The sequence below is a fragment of the Schistocerca gregaria genome, chromosome 3 (genome assembly GCF_023897955.1).
Source record: "Schistocerca gregaria isolate iqSchGreg1 chromosome 3, iqSchGreg1.2, whole genome shotgun sequence".
NCBI classification, from domain to species: domain Eukaryota; kingdom Metazoa; phylum Arthropoda; class Insecta; order Orthoptera; family Acrididae; genus Schistocerca; species Schistocerca gregaria.
Genome location: NC_064922.1, coordinates 19,330,947 through 19,344,245, shown reverse-complemented (window position 1 = coordinate 19,344,245; position 13,299 = coordinate 19,330,947). Strand labels below are relative to the sequence as shown.

Sequence of the window (13,299 nt, the reverse complement as noted above, 5' to 3'; positions counted from 1 at the left end):
CTAGTAGTGCTACATACAGTCATATCAATGTCACAGAACCTTGCACTCCCATTATTCCGCAGACAAACACTACTCTCTATGTATCAGTGAGGGTGTCTTTCAGGTTTCGTGCATTCTGTATCGAATCGTAGTTGGCCACAATGAAAGTGGCACGCATAACGTCGAAAATAGAGTTCAGACACCGCTCTGAGTAAGACGAACGTGTTGTCCACCTCTAGACTTCAATGAAGTTAAGCCGTGATACCTAAGACAGATCTGCACTCGATGACACCACGATAACAGCCGGTCCCCACACTTACACCTTGCTCTCCTTATGACAGTATACATCATATCAGTCTGTGACGCTGGTTTTGCAACTTCTTGCGTAAGTTTATGTTCGCCGCGACCAACACTTACCATGCACTGACCACAAAACATGGAGGAGCCAGGGCTTGAACCCGAGACCGTTCACACGCTAAGCGAACGATCTGCCAACTGAGCTACAGCTACACACACGACCAAGCCTGGCTATTCTCCATTCTTTGCGACTCTGATGTGCAAGGACACGATGGTTGGTTGGTTTGTAGCGGCGAAGGTACGAGAATACAAAGGCGCGGACACGTTCATATACACAAGAGTTCCAAGTAGTTTCGATGCTCTGGTATTACGAATGCAAATTCCGTCTGTTTTGAACGTCTTAAATTGAAAGGGCAGTCACAAATTGGTCCATTTCACTCCTTGTCGACAATCACACAGCACCTGAGGTAACAAGCACATCTCGAGCCCCATTGTGCTCTCCATTGTTCATGCCAACTCAGTGCCTCGCTCTTTGCTACTGCGTAAAATTCTTGTCGTCCAACTGCAAAACACTTGGACACAATAAGTTTCCGCATCCCCTTTGCACTGATCGTACTACGAAACGCTCCCCAAACTTGGCAATCACCCATGCAGATGACTTTTCCGACTTTACACGACGCTCACGCTAGTGACAGCCTTATTTATAGTTCGACGTCGCGCCAAAGCGAATGAGCACATTTCGCCTACGGCTTAGGCCGCTCTTCTAGTGTGGCTGCTCTGTGTGTGCAGGTAGCGAGGGGCTGCAAGCTTCCTGTGTTCGCACCTATATCACCTGTGCTTCCTCGTCAGAGACAGACTATCGCAAAACATACAACTCACTCCATGAATTGATTGCTACGGCATCTGTTATCAGCAGTCACAACCAGCAACACCAGTAGCAGCCGACTGCACGCAAAGAATAGGAACGTGCAGTGGGATTTACGTGAAATCGGCGCAATTGTGGATGCTAATCGTTCGCTTGTATCTGCCTACACACCTCTGCCGGTTGGGAATTATTCCACTTGTATCGCAAGGTGCGCATGTAGGTGTGTTAAAAATTCTGGAGGCGCTGGGTATCGATCCCAGTACCTCTCGCACGCTAAGCGAGCGCTCTACCATCTGAGCTACGCCCACCCCCCCGATAAGTAGTAGTGCTACATACAGTCATATCAACGTCACAGATCCTTGCACTCCCATTATTCCGCAGACAAACACTACTCTCTATGTATCAGTGAGGGTGTCTTTCAGGTTTCGTGCATTCTGTATCGAATCGTAGTTGGCCACAATGAAAGTGGCACGCATAACGTCGAAAATAGAGTTCAGACACCGCTCTGAGTAAGACGAACGTCTTGTCCACCTCTAGACTTCAATGACGTTAAGCCGTGATACCTAAGACAGATCTGCACTCGATGACACCACGATAACAGCCGGTCCCCACACTTACACCTTGCTCTCCTTATGACAGTATACATCATATCAGTCTGTGACGCTGGTTTTGCAACTTCTTGCGTGAGTTTATGTTCGCCGCGACCAACACTTACCACAAAACATGGAGGAGCCAGGGCTTGAACCCGAGACCGTTCACACGCTAAGCGAACGATCTGCCAACTGAGCTACAGCTACACACACGACCAAGCCTGGCTATTCTCCATTCTTTGCGACTCTGATGTGCAAGGACACGATGGTTGGTTGGTTTGTAGCGGCGAAGGTACCAGAATACAAAGGCGCGGACACGTTCATATACACAAGAGTTCCAAGTAGTTTCGATGCTCTGGTATTACGAATGCAAATTCCGTCTGTTTTGAACGTCTTAAATTGAAAGGGCGGTCACAAATTGGTCCATTTCACTCCTTGTCAACAATCACACAGCACCTGAGGTAACAAGCACATCTCGAGGACCCATTGTGCTCTCCATTGTTCATGCCAACTCAGTGCCTCGCTCTTTGCTACTGCGTAAAATTCTTGTCGTCCAACTGCAAAACACTTGGACACAATAAGTTTCCGCGTCCCCTTTGCACTGATCGTACTACGAAACGCTCCCCAAACTTGGCAATCACCCATGCAGATGACTTTTCCGACTTTACACGACGCTCACGCAACGCTCACGCTAGTGACAGCCTTATTTATAGTTCGACGTCGCGCCAAAGCGAATGAGCACATTTCGCCTACGGCTTAGGCCGCTCTTCTAGTGTGGCTGCTCTGTGTCTGCAGGTAGCGAGGGGCTGCAAGCTTCCTGTGTTCGCACCTATATCACCTATGCTTCCTTGTCAGAGACAGACTATCGCAAAACATACAACTCACTCCATGAATTGATTGCTACGGCATCTGTTATCAGCAGTCACAACCAGCAACACCAGTAGCAGCCGACTGCACGCAAAGAATAGGAACGTGCAGTGGGATTTACGTGAAATCGGCGCAATTGTGGATGCTAATCGTTCGCTTGTATCTGCCTACACACCTCTGCCGGTTGGGAATTATTCCACTTGTATCGCAAGGTGCGCATGTAGGTGTGTTAAAAATTCTGGAGGCGCTGGGTATCGATCCCAGTACCTCTCGCACGCTAAGCGAGCGCTCTACCATCTGAGCTACGCCCACCCCCCCGATAACTAGTAGTGCTACATACAGTCATATCAATGTCACAGAACCTTGCACTCCCATTATTCCGCAGACAAACACTACTCTCTATGTATCAGTGAGGGTGTCTTTCAGGTTTCGTGCATTCTGTATCGAATCGTAGTTGGCCACAATGAAAGTGGCACGCATAACGTCGAAAATAGAGTTCAGACACCGCTCTGAGTAAGACGAACGTGTTGTCCACCTCTAGACTTCAATGAAGTTAAGCCGTGATACCTAAGACAGATCTGCACTCGATGACACCACGATAACAGCCGGTCCCCACACTTACACCTTGCTCTCCTTATGACAGTATACATCATATCAGTCTGTGACGCTGGTTTTGCAACTTCTTGCGTAAGTTTATGTTCGCCGCGACCAACACTTACCATGCACTGACCACAAAACATGGAGGAGCCAGGGCTTGAACCCGAGACCGTTCACACGCTAAGCGAACGATCTGCCAACTGAGCTACAGCTACACACACGACCAAGCCTGGCTATTCTCCATTCTTTGCGACTCTGATGTGCAAGGACACGATGGTTGGTTGGTTTGTAGCGGCGAAGGTACCAGAATACAAAGGCGCGGACACGTTCATATACACAAGAGTTCCAAGTAGTTTCGATGCTCTGGTATTACGAATGCAAATTCCGTCTGTTTTGAACGTCTTAAATTGAAAGGGCAGTCACAAATTGGTCCATTTCACTCCTTGTCGACAATCACACAGCACCTGAGGTAACAAGCACATCTCGAGCCCCATTGTGCTCTCCATTGTTCATGCCAACTCAGTGCCTCGCTCTTTGCTACTGCGTAAAATTCTTGTCGTCCAACTGCAAAACACTTGGACACAATAAGTTTCCGCATCCCCTTTGCACTGATCGTACTACGAAACGCTCCCCAAACTTGGCAATCACCCATGCAGATGACTTTTCCGACTTTACACGACGCTCACGCTAGTGACAGCCTTATTTATAGTTCGACGTCGCGCCAAAGCGAATGAGCACATTTCGCCTACGGCTTAGGCCGCTCTTCTAGTGTGGCTGCTCTGTGTGTGCAGGTAGCGAGGGGCTGCAAGCTTCCTGTGTTCGCACCTATATCACCTGTGCTTCCTTGTCAGAGACAGACTATCGCAAAACATACAACTCACTCCATGAATTGATTGCTACGGCATCTGTTATCAGCAGTCACAACCAGCAACACCAGTAGCAGCCGACAGCACGCAAAGAATAGGAACGTGCAGTGGGATTTACGTGAAATCGGCGCAATTGTGGATGCTAATCGTTCGCTTGTATCTGCCTACACACCTCTGCCGGTTGGGAATTATTCCACTTGTATCGCAAGGTGCGCATGTAGGTGTGTTAAAAATTCTGGAGGCGCTGGGTATCGATCCCAGTACCTCTCGCACGCTAAGCGAGCGCTCTACCATCTGAGCTACGCCCAACCCCCCGATAACTAGTAGTGCTACATACAGTCATATCAACGTCACAGACCCTTGCACTCCCATTATTCCGCAGACAAACACTACTCTCTATGTATCAGTGAGGGTGTCTTTCAGGTTTCGTGCATTCTGTATCGAATCGTAGTTGGCCACAATGAAAGTGGCACGCATAACGTCGAAAATAGAGTTCAGACACCGCTCTGAGTAAGACGAACGTCTTGTCCACCTCTAGACTTCAATGACGTTAAGCCGTGATACCTAAGACAGATCTGCACTCGATGACACCACGATAACAGCCGGTCCCCACACTTACACCTTGCTCTCCTTATGACAGTATACATCATATCAGTCTGTGACGCTGGTTTTGCAACTTCTTGCGTGAGTTTATGTTCGCCGCGACCAACACTTACCATGCACTGACCACAAAACATGGAGGAGCCAGGGCTTGAACCCGAGACCGTTCACACGCTAAGCGAACGATCTGCCAACTGAGCTACAGCTACACACACGACCAAGCCTGGCTATTCTCCATTCTTTGCGACTCTGATGTGCAAGGACACGATGGTTGGTTGGTTTGTAGCGGCGAAGGTACCAGAATACAAAGGCGCGGACACGTTCATATACACAAGAGTTCCAAGTAGTTTCGATGCTCTGGTATTACGAATGCAAATTCCGTCTGTTTTGAACGTCTTAAATTGAAAGGGCAGTCACAAATTGGTCCATTTCACTCCTTGTCGACAATCACACAGCACCTGAGGTAACAAGCACATCTCGAGCCCCATTGTGCTCTCCATTGTTCATGCCAACTCAGTGCCTCGCTCTTTGCTACTGCGTAAAATTCTTGTCGTCCAACTGCAAAACACTTGGAAACAATAAGTTTCCGCATCCCCTTTGCACTGATCGTACTACGAAACGCTCCCCAAACTTGGCAATCACCCATGCAGATGACTTTTCCGACTTTACACGACGCTCACGCTAGTGACAGCCTTATTTATAGTTCGACGTCGCGCCAAAGCGAATGAGCACATTTCGCCTACGGCTTAGGCTGCTCTTCTAGTGTGGCTGCTCTGTGTGTGCAGGTAGCGAGGGGCTGCAAGCTTCCTGTGTTCGCACCTATATCACCTGTGCTTCCTTGTCAGAGACAGACTATCGCAAAACATACAACTCACTCCATGAATTGATTGCTACGGCATCTGTTATCAGCAGTCACAACCAGCAACACCAGTAGCAGCCGACTGCACGCAAAGAATAGGAACGTGCAGTGGGATTTACGTGAAATCGGCGCAATTGTGGATGCTAATCGTTCGCTTGTATCTGCCTACACACCTCTGCCGGTTGGGAATTATTCCACTTGTATCGCAAGGTGCGCATGTAGGTGTGTTAAAAATTGTGGAGGCGCTGGGTATCGATCCCAGTACCTCTCGCACGCTAAGCGAGCGCTCTACCATCTGAGCTACGCCCACCCCCCCGATAACTAGTAGTGCTACATACAGTCATATCAATGTCACAGAACCTTGCACTCCCATTATTCCGCAGACAAACACTACTCTCTATGTATCAGTGAGGGTGTCTTTCAGGTTTCGTGCATTCTGTATCGAATCGTAGTTGGCCACAATGAAAGTGGCACGCATAACGTCGAAAATAGAGTTCAGACACCGCTCTGAGTAAGACGAACGTGTTGTCCACCTCTAGACTTCAATGAAGTTAAGCCGTGATACCTAAAACAGATCTGCACTCGATGACACCACGATAACAGCCGGTCCCCACACTTACACCTTGCTCTCCTTATGACAGTATACATCATATCAGTCTGTGACGCTGGTTTTGCAACTTCTTGCGTGAGTTTATGTTCGCCGCGACCAACACTTACCATGCACTGACCACAAAACATGGAGGAGCCAGGGCTTGAACCCGAGACCGTTCACACGCTAAGCGAACGATCTGCCAACTGAGCTACAGCTACACACACGATCAAGCCTGGCTATTCTCCATTCTTTGCGACTCTGATGTGCAAGGACACGATGGTTGGTTGGTTTGTAGCGGCGAAGGTACCAGAATACAAAGGCGCGGACACGTTCATATACACAAGAGTTCCAAGTAGTTTCGATGCTCTGGTATTACGAATGCAAATTCCGTCTGTTTTGAACGTCTTAAATTGAAAGGGCGGTCACAAATTGGTCCATTTCACTCCTTGTCGACAATCACACAGCACCTGAGGTAACAAGCACATCTCGAGCCCCATTGTGCTCTCCATTGTTCATGCCAACTCAGTGCCTCGCTCTTTGCTACTGCGTAAAATTCTTGTCGTCCAACTGCAAAACACTTGGACACAATAAGTTTCCGTTTCCCCTTTGCACTGATCGTACTACGAAACGCTCCCCAAACTTGGCAATCACCCATGCAGATGACTTTTCCGACTTTACACGACGCTCACGCTAGTGACAGCCTTATTTATAGTTCGACGTCGCGCCAAAGCGAATGAGCACATTTCGCCTACGGCTTAGGCCGCTCTTCTAGTGTGGCTGCTCTGTGTGTGCAGGTAGCGAGGGGCTGCAAGCTTCCTGTGTTCGCACCTATATCACCTGTGCTTCCTTGTCAGAGACAGACTATCGCAAAACATACAACTCACTCCATGAATTGATTGCTACGGCATCTGTTATCAGCAGTCACAACCAGCAACACCAGTAGCAGCCGACTGCACGCAAAGAATAGGAACGTGCAGTGGGATTTACGTGAAATCGGCGCAATTGTGGATGCTAATCGTTCGCTTGTATCTGCCTACACACCTCTGCCGGTTGGGAATTATTCCACTTGTATCGCAAGGTGCGCATGTAGGTGTGTTAAAAATTCTGGAGGCGCTGGGTATCGATCCCAGTACCTCTCGCACGCTAAGCGAGCGCTCTACCATCTGAGCTACGCCAACCCCCCCGATAACTAGTAGTGCTACATACAGTCATATCAACGTCACAGACCCTTGCACTCCCATTATTCCGCAGACAAACACTACTCTCTATGTATCAGTGAGGGTGTCTTTCAGGTTTCGTGCATTCTGTATCGAATAGTAGTTGGCCACAATGAAAGTGGCACGCATAACGTCGAAAATAGAGTTCAGACACCGCTCTGAGTAAGACGAACGTCTTGTCCACCTCTAGACTTCAATGACGTTAAGCCGTGATACCTAAGACAGATCTGCACTCGATGACACCACGATAACAGCCGGTCCCCACACTTACACCTTGCTCTCCTTATGACAGTATACATCATATCAGTCTGTGACGCTGGTTTTGCAACTTCTTGCGTGAGTTTATGTTCGCCGCGACCAACACTTACCACAAAACATGGAGGAGCCAGGGCTTGAACCCGAGACCGTTCACACGCTAAGCGAACGATCTGCCAACTGAGCTACAGCTACACACACGACCAAGCCTGGCTATTCTCCATTCTTTGCGACTCTGATGTGCAAGGACACGATGGTTGGTTGGTTTGTAGCGGCGAAGGTACCAGAATACAAAGGCGCGGACACGTTCATATACACAAGAGTTCCAAGTAGTTTCGATGCTCTGGTATTACGAATGCAAATTCCGTCTGTTTTGAACGTCTTAAATTGAAAGGGCGGTCACAAATTGGTCCATTTCACTCCTTGTCAACAATCACACAGCACCTGAGGTAACATGCACATCTCGAGGACCCATTGTGCTCTCCATTGTTCATGCCAACTCAGTGCCTCGCTCTTTGCTACTGCGTAAAATTCTTGTCGTCCAACTGCAAAACACTTGGACACAATAAGTTTCCGCGTCCCCTTTGCACTGATCGTACTACGAAACGCTCCCCAAACTTGGCAATCACCCATGCAGATGACTTTTCCGACTTTACACGACGCTCACGCAACGCTCACGCTAGTGACAGCCTTATTTATAGTTCGACGTCGCGCCAAAGCGAATGAGCACATTTCGCCTACGGCTTAGGCCGCTCTTCTAGTGTGGCTGCTCTGTGTCTGCAGGTAGCGAGGGGCTGCAAGCTTCCTGTGTTCGCACCTATATCACCTATGCTTCCTTGTCAGAGACAGACTATCGCAAAACATACAACTCACTCCATGAATTGATTGCTACGGCATCTGTTATCAGCAGTCACAACCAGCAACACCAGTAGCAGCCGACTGCACGCAAAGAATAGGAACGTGCAGTGGGATTTACGTGAAATCGGCGCAATTGTGGATGCTAATCGTTCGCTTGTATCTGCCTACACACCTCTGCCGGTTAGGAATTATTCCACTTGTATCGCAAGGTGCGCATGTAGGTGTGTTAAAAATTCTGGAGGCGCTGGGTATCGATCCCAGTACCTCTCGCACGCTAAGCGAGCGCTCTACCATCTGAGCTACGCCCACCCCCCCGATAACTAGTAGTGCTACATACAGTCATATCAATGTCACAGAACCTTGCACTCCCATTATTCCGCAGACAAACACTACTCTCTATGTATCAGTGAGGGTGTCTTTCAGGTTTCGTGCATTCTGTATCGAATCGTAGTTGGCCACAATGAAAGTGGCACGCATAACGTCGAAAATAGAGTTCAGACACCGCTCTGAGTAAGACGAACGTGTTGTCCACCTCTAGACTTCAATGACGTTAAGCCGTGATACCTAAGACAGATCTGCACTCGATGACACCACGATAACAGCCGGTCCCCACACTTACACCTTGCTCTCCTTATGACAGTATACATCATATCAGTCTGTGACGCTGGTTTTGCAACTTCTTGCGTGAGTTTATGTTCGCCGCGACCAACACTTACCATGCACTGACCACAAAACATGGAGGAGCCAGGGCTTGAACCCGAGACCGTTCACACGCTAAGCGAACGATCTGCCAACTGAGCTACAGCTACACACACGACCAAGCCTGGCTATTCTCCATTCTTTGCGACTCTGATGTGCAAGGACACGATGGTTGGTTGGTTTGTAGCGGCGAAGGTACCAGAATACAAAGGCGCGGACACGTTCATATACACAAGAGTTCCAAGTAGTTTCGATGCTCTGGTATTACGAATGCAAATTCCGTCTGTTTTGAACGTCTTAAATTGAAAGGGCAGTCACAAATTGGTCCATTTCACTCCTTGTCGACAATCACACAGCACCTGAGGTAACAAGCACATCTCGAGCCCCATTGTGCTCTCCATTGTTCATGCCAACTCAGTGCCTCGCTCTTTGCTACTGCGTAAAATTCTTGTCGTCCAACTGCAAAACACTTGGAAACAATAAGTTTCCGCATCCCCTTTGCACTGATCGTACTACGAAACGCTCCCCAAACTTGGCAATCACCCATGCAGATGACTTTTCCGACTTTACACGACGCTCACGCTAGTGACAGCCTTATTTATAGTTCGACGTCGCGCCAAAGCGAATGAGCACATTTCGCCTACGGCTTAGGCTGCTCTTCTAGTGTGGCTGCTCTGTGTGTGCAGGTAGCGAGGGGCTGCAAGCTTCCTGTGTTCGCACCTATATCACCTGTGCTTCCTTGTCAGAGACAGACTATCGCAAAACATACAACTCACTCCATGAATTGATTGCTACGGCATCTGTTATCAGCAGTCACAACCAGCAACACCAGTAGCAGCCGACTGCACGCAAAGAATAGGAACGTGCAGTGGGATTTACGTGAAATCGGCGCAATTGTGGATGCTAATCGTTCGCTTGTATCTGCCTACACACCTCTGCCGGTTGGGAATTATTCCACTTGTATCGCAAGGTGCGCATGTAGGTGTGTTAAAAATTGTGGAGGCGCTGGGTATCGATCCCAGTACCTCTCGCACGCTAAGCGAGCGCTCTACCATCTGAGCTACGCCCACCCCACCGATAACTAGTAGTGCTACATACAGTCATATCAATGTCACAGACCCTTGCACTCCCATTATTCCGCAGACAAACACTACTCTCTATGTATCAGTGAGGGTGTCTTTCAGGTTTCGTGCATTCTGTATCGAATCGTAGTTGGCCACAATGAAAGTGGCACGCATAACGTCGAAAATAGAGTTCAGACACCGCTCTGAGTAAGACGAACGTGTTGTCCACCTCTAGACTTCAATGAAGTTAAGCCGTGATACCTAAGACAGATCTGCACTCGATGACACCACGATAACAGCCGGTCCCCACACTTACACCTTGCTCTCCTTATGACAGTATACATCATATCAGTCTGTGACGCTGGTTTTGCAACTTCTTGCGTGAGTTTATGTTCGCCGCGACCAACACTTACCATGCACTGACCACAAAACATGGAGGAGCCAGGGCTTGAACCCGAGACCGTTCACACGCTAAGCGAACGATCTGCCAACTGAGCTACAGCTACACACACGATCAAGCCTGGCTATTCTCCATTCTTTGCGACTCTGATGTGCAAGGACACGATGGTTGGTTGGTTTGTAGCGGCGAAGGTACCAGAATACAAAGGCGCGGACACGTTCATATACACAAGAGTTCCAAGTAGTTTCGATGCTCTGGTATTACGAATGCAAATTCCGTCTGTTTTGAACGTCTTAAATTGAAAGGGCGGTCACAAATTGGTCCATTTCACTCCTTGTCGACAATCACACAGCACCTGAGGTAACAAGCACATCTCGAGCCCCATTGTGCTCTCCATTGTTCATGCCAACTCAGTGCCTCGCTCTTTGCTACTGCGTAAAATTCTTGTCGTCCAACTGCAAAACACTTGGACACAATAAGTTTCCGCGTCCCCTTTGCACTGATCGTACTACGAAACGCTCCCCAAACTTGGCAATCACCCATGCAGATGACTTTTCCGACTTTACACGACGCTCACGCTAGTGACAGCCTTATTTATAGTTCGACGTCGCGCCAAAGCGAATGAGCACATTTCGCCTACGGCTTAGGCCGCTCTTCTAGTGTGGCTGCTCTGTGTGTGCAGGTAGCGAGGGGCTGCAAGCTTCCTGTGTTCGCACCTATATCACCTGTGCTTCCTTGTCAGAGACAGACTATCGCAAAACATACAACTCACTCCATGAATTGATTGCTACGGCATCTGTTATCAGCAGTCACAACCAGCAACACCAGTAGCAGCCGACTGCACGCAAAGAATAGGAACGTGCAGTGGGATTTACGTGAAATCGGCGCAATTGTGGATGCTAATCGTTCGCTTGTATCTGCCTACACACCTCTGCCGGTTGGGAATTATTCCACTTGTATCGCAAGGTGCGCATGTAGGTGTGTTAAAAATTCTGGAGGCGCTGGGTATCGATCCCAGTACCTCTCGCACGCTAAGCGAGCGCTCTACCATCTGAGCTACGCCAACCCCCCCGATAACTAGTAGTGCTACATACAGTCATATCAACGTCACAGACCCTTGCACTCCCATTATTCCGCAGACAAACACTACTCTCTATGTATCAGTGAGGGTGTCTTTCAGGTTTCGTGCATTCTGTATCGAATAGTAGTTGGCCACAATGAAAGTGGCACGCATAACGTCGAAAATAGAGTTCAGACACCGCTCTGAGTAAGACGAACGTCTTGTCCACCTCTAGACTTCAATGACGTTAAGCCGTGATACCTAAGACAGATCTGCACTCGATGACACCACGATAACAGCCGGTCCCCACACTTACACCTTGCTCTCCTTATGACAGTATACATCATATCAGTCTGTGACGCTGGTTTTGCAACTTCTTGCGTGAGTTTATGTTCGCCGCGACCAACACTTACCACAAAACATGGAGGAGCCAGGGCTTGAACCCGAGACCGTTCACACGCTAAGCGAACGATCTGCCAACTGAGCTACAGCTACACACACGACCAAGTCTGGCTATTCTCCATTCTTTGCGACTCTGATGTGCAAGGACACGATGGTTGGTTGGTTTGTAGCGGCGAAGGTACCAGAATACAAAGGCGCGGACACGTTCATATACACAAGAGTTCCAAGTAGTTTCGATGCTCTGGTATTACGAATGCAAATTCCGTCTGTTTTGAACGTCTTAAATTGAAAGGGCGGTCACAAATTGGTCCATTTCACTCCTTGTCAACAATCACACAGCACCTGAGGTAACAAGCACATCTCGAGGACCCATTGTGCTCTCCATTGTTCATGCCAACTCAGTGCCTCGCTCTTTGCTACTGCGTAAAATTCTTGTCGTCCAACTGCAAAACACTTGGACACAATAAGTTTCCGCGTCCCCTTTGCACTGATCGTACTACGAAACGCTCCCCAAACTTGGCAATCACCCATGCAGATGACTTTTCCGACTTTACACGACGCTCACGCAACGCTCACGCTAGTGACAGCCTTATTTATAGTTCGACGTCGCGCCAAAGCGAATGAGCACATTTCGCCTACGGCTTAGGCCGCTCTTCTAGTGTGGCTGCTCTGTGTCTGCAGGTAGCGAGGGGCTGCAAGCTTCCTGTGTTCGCACCTATATCACCTATGCTTCCTTGTCAGAGACAGACTATCGCAAAACATACAACTCACTCCATGAATTGATTGCTACGGCATCTGTTATCAGCAGTCACAACCAGCAACACCAGTAGCAGCCGACTGCACGCAAAGAATAGGAACGTGCAGTGGGATTTACGTGAAATCGGCGCAATTGTGGATGCTAATCGTTCGCTTGTATCTGCCTACACACCTCTGCCGGTTAGGAATTATTCCACTTGTATCGCAAGGTGCGCATGTAGGTGTGTTAAAAATTCTGGAGGCGCTGGGTATCGATCCCAGTACCTCTCGCACGCTAAGCGAGCGCTCTACCATCTGAGCTACGCCCACCCCCCCGATAACTAGTAGTGCTACATACAGTCATATCAATGTCACAGAACCTTGCACTCCCATTATTCCGCAGACAAACACTACTCTCTATGTATCAGTGAGGGTGTCTTTCAGGTTTCGTGCATTCTGTATCGAATCGTAGTTGGCCACAATGAAAGTGGCACGCA

The 13,299-nt window shown here is 48.7% G+C and overlaps 9 non-coding genes across 9 annotated transcripts; all 9 read right to left on the bottom strand.

Moving 5' to 3' along the window:
• Window positions 1-1,376: 1,376 nt before the first annotated feature.
• On the bottom strand, window positions 1,377-1,450 carry Trnaa-agc (transfer RNA alanine (anticodon AGC)). The gene has a single exon. It is a non-coding gene; the product is annotated as a tRNA-Ala (tRNA).
• Window positions 1,451-2,837: 1,387 nt separating this feature from the next.
• On the bottom strand, window positions 2,838-2,911 carry Trnaa-agc (transfer RNA alanine (anticodon AGC)). The gene has a single exon. It is a non-coding gene; the product is annotated as a tRNA-Ala (tRNA).
• Window positions 2,912-4,297: 1,386 nt separating this feature from the next.
• On the bottom strand, window positions 4,298-4,374 carry Trnaa-agc (transfer RNA alanine (anticodon AGC)). Its single transcript has one exon. It is a non-coding gene; the product is annotated as a tRNA-Ala (tRNA).
• A 1,383-nt stretch (window positions 4,375-5,757) lies between these two features.
• Window positions 5,758-5,831, bottom strand: Trnaa-agc (transfer RNA alanine (anticodon AGC)). Its single transcript has one exon. It is a non-coding gene; the product is annotated as a tRNA-Ala (tRNA).
• A 1,386-nt stretch (window positions 5,832-7,217) lies between these two features.
• On the bottom strand, window positions 7,218-7,293 carry Trnaa-agc (transfer RNA alanine (anticodon AGC)). Its single transcript has one exon. It is a non-coding gene; the product is annotated as a tRNA-Ala (tRNA).
• A 1,385-nt stretch (window positions 7,294-8,678) lies between these two features.
• Window positions 8,679-8,752, bottom strand: Trnaa-agc (transfer RNA alanine (anticodon AGC)). Its single transcript has one exon. It is a non-coding gene; the product is annotated as a tRNA-Ala (tRNA).
• Window positions 8,753-10,138: 1,386 nt separating this feature from the next.
• Window positions 10,139-10,212, bottom strand: Trnaa-agc (transfer RNA alanine (anticodon AGC)). Its single transcript has one exon. It is a non-coding gene; the product is annotated as a tRNA-Ala (tRNA).
• Window positions 10,213-11,598: 1,386 nt separating this feature from the next.
• Window positions 11,599-11,674, bottom strand: Trnaa-agc (transfer RNA alanine (anticodon AGC)). Its single transcript has one exon. It is a non-coding gene; the product is annotated as a tRNA-Ala (tRNA).
• A 1,385-nt stretch (window positions 11,675-13,059) lies between these two features.
• Window positions 13,060-13,133, bottom strand: Trnaa-agc (transfer RNA alanine (anticodon AGC)). The gene has a single exon. It is a non-coding gene; the product is annotated as a tRNA-Ala (tRNA).
• Window positions 13,134-13,299: the final 166 nt, after the last annotated feature.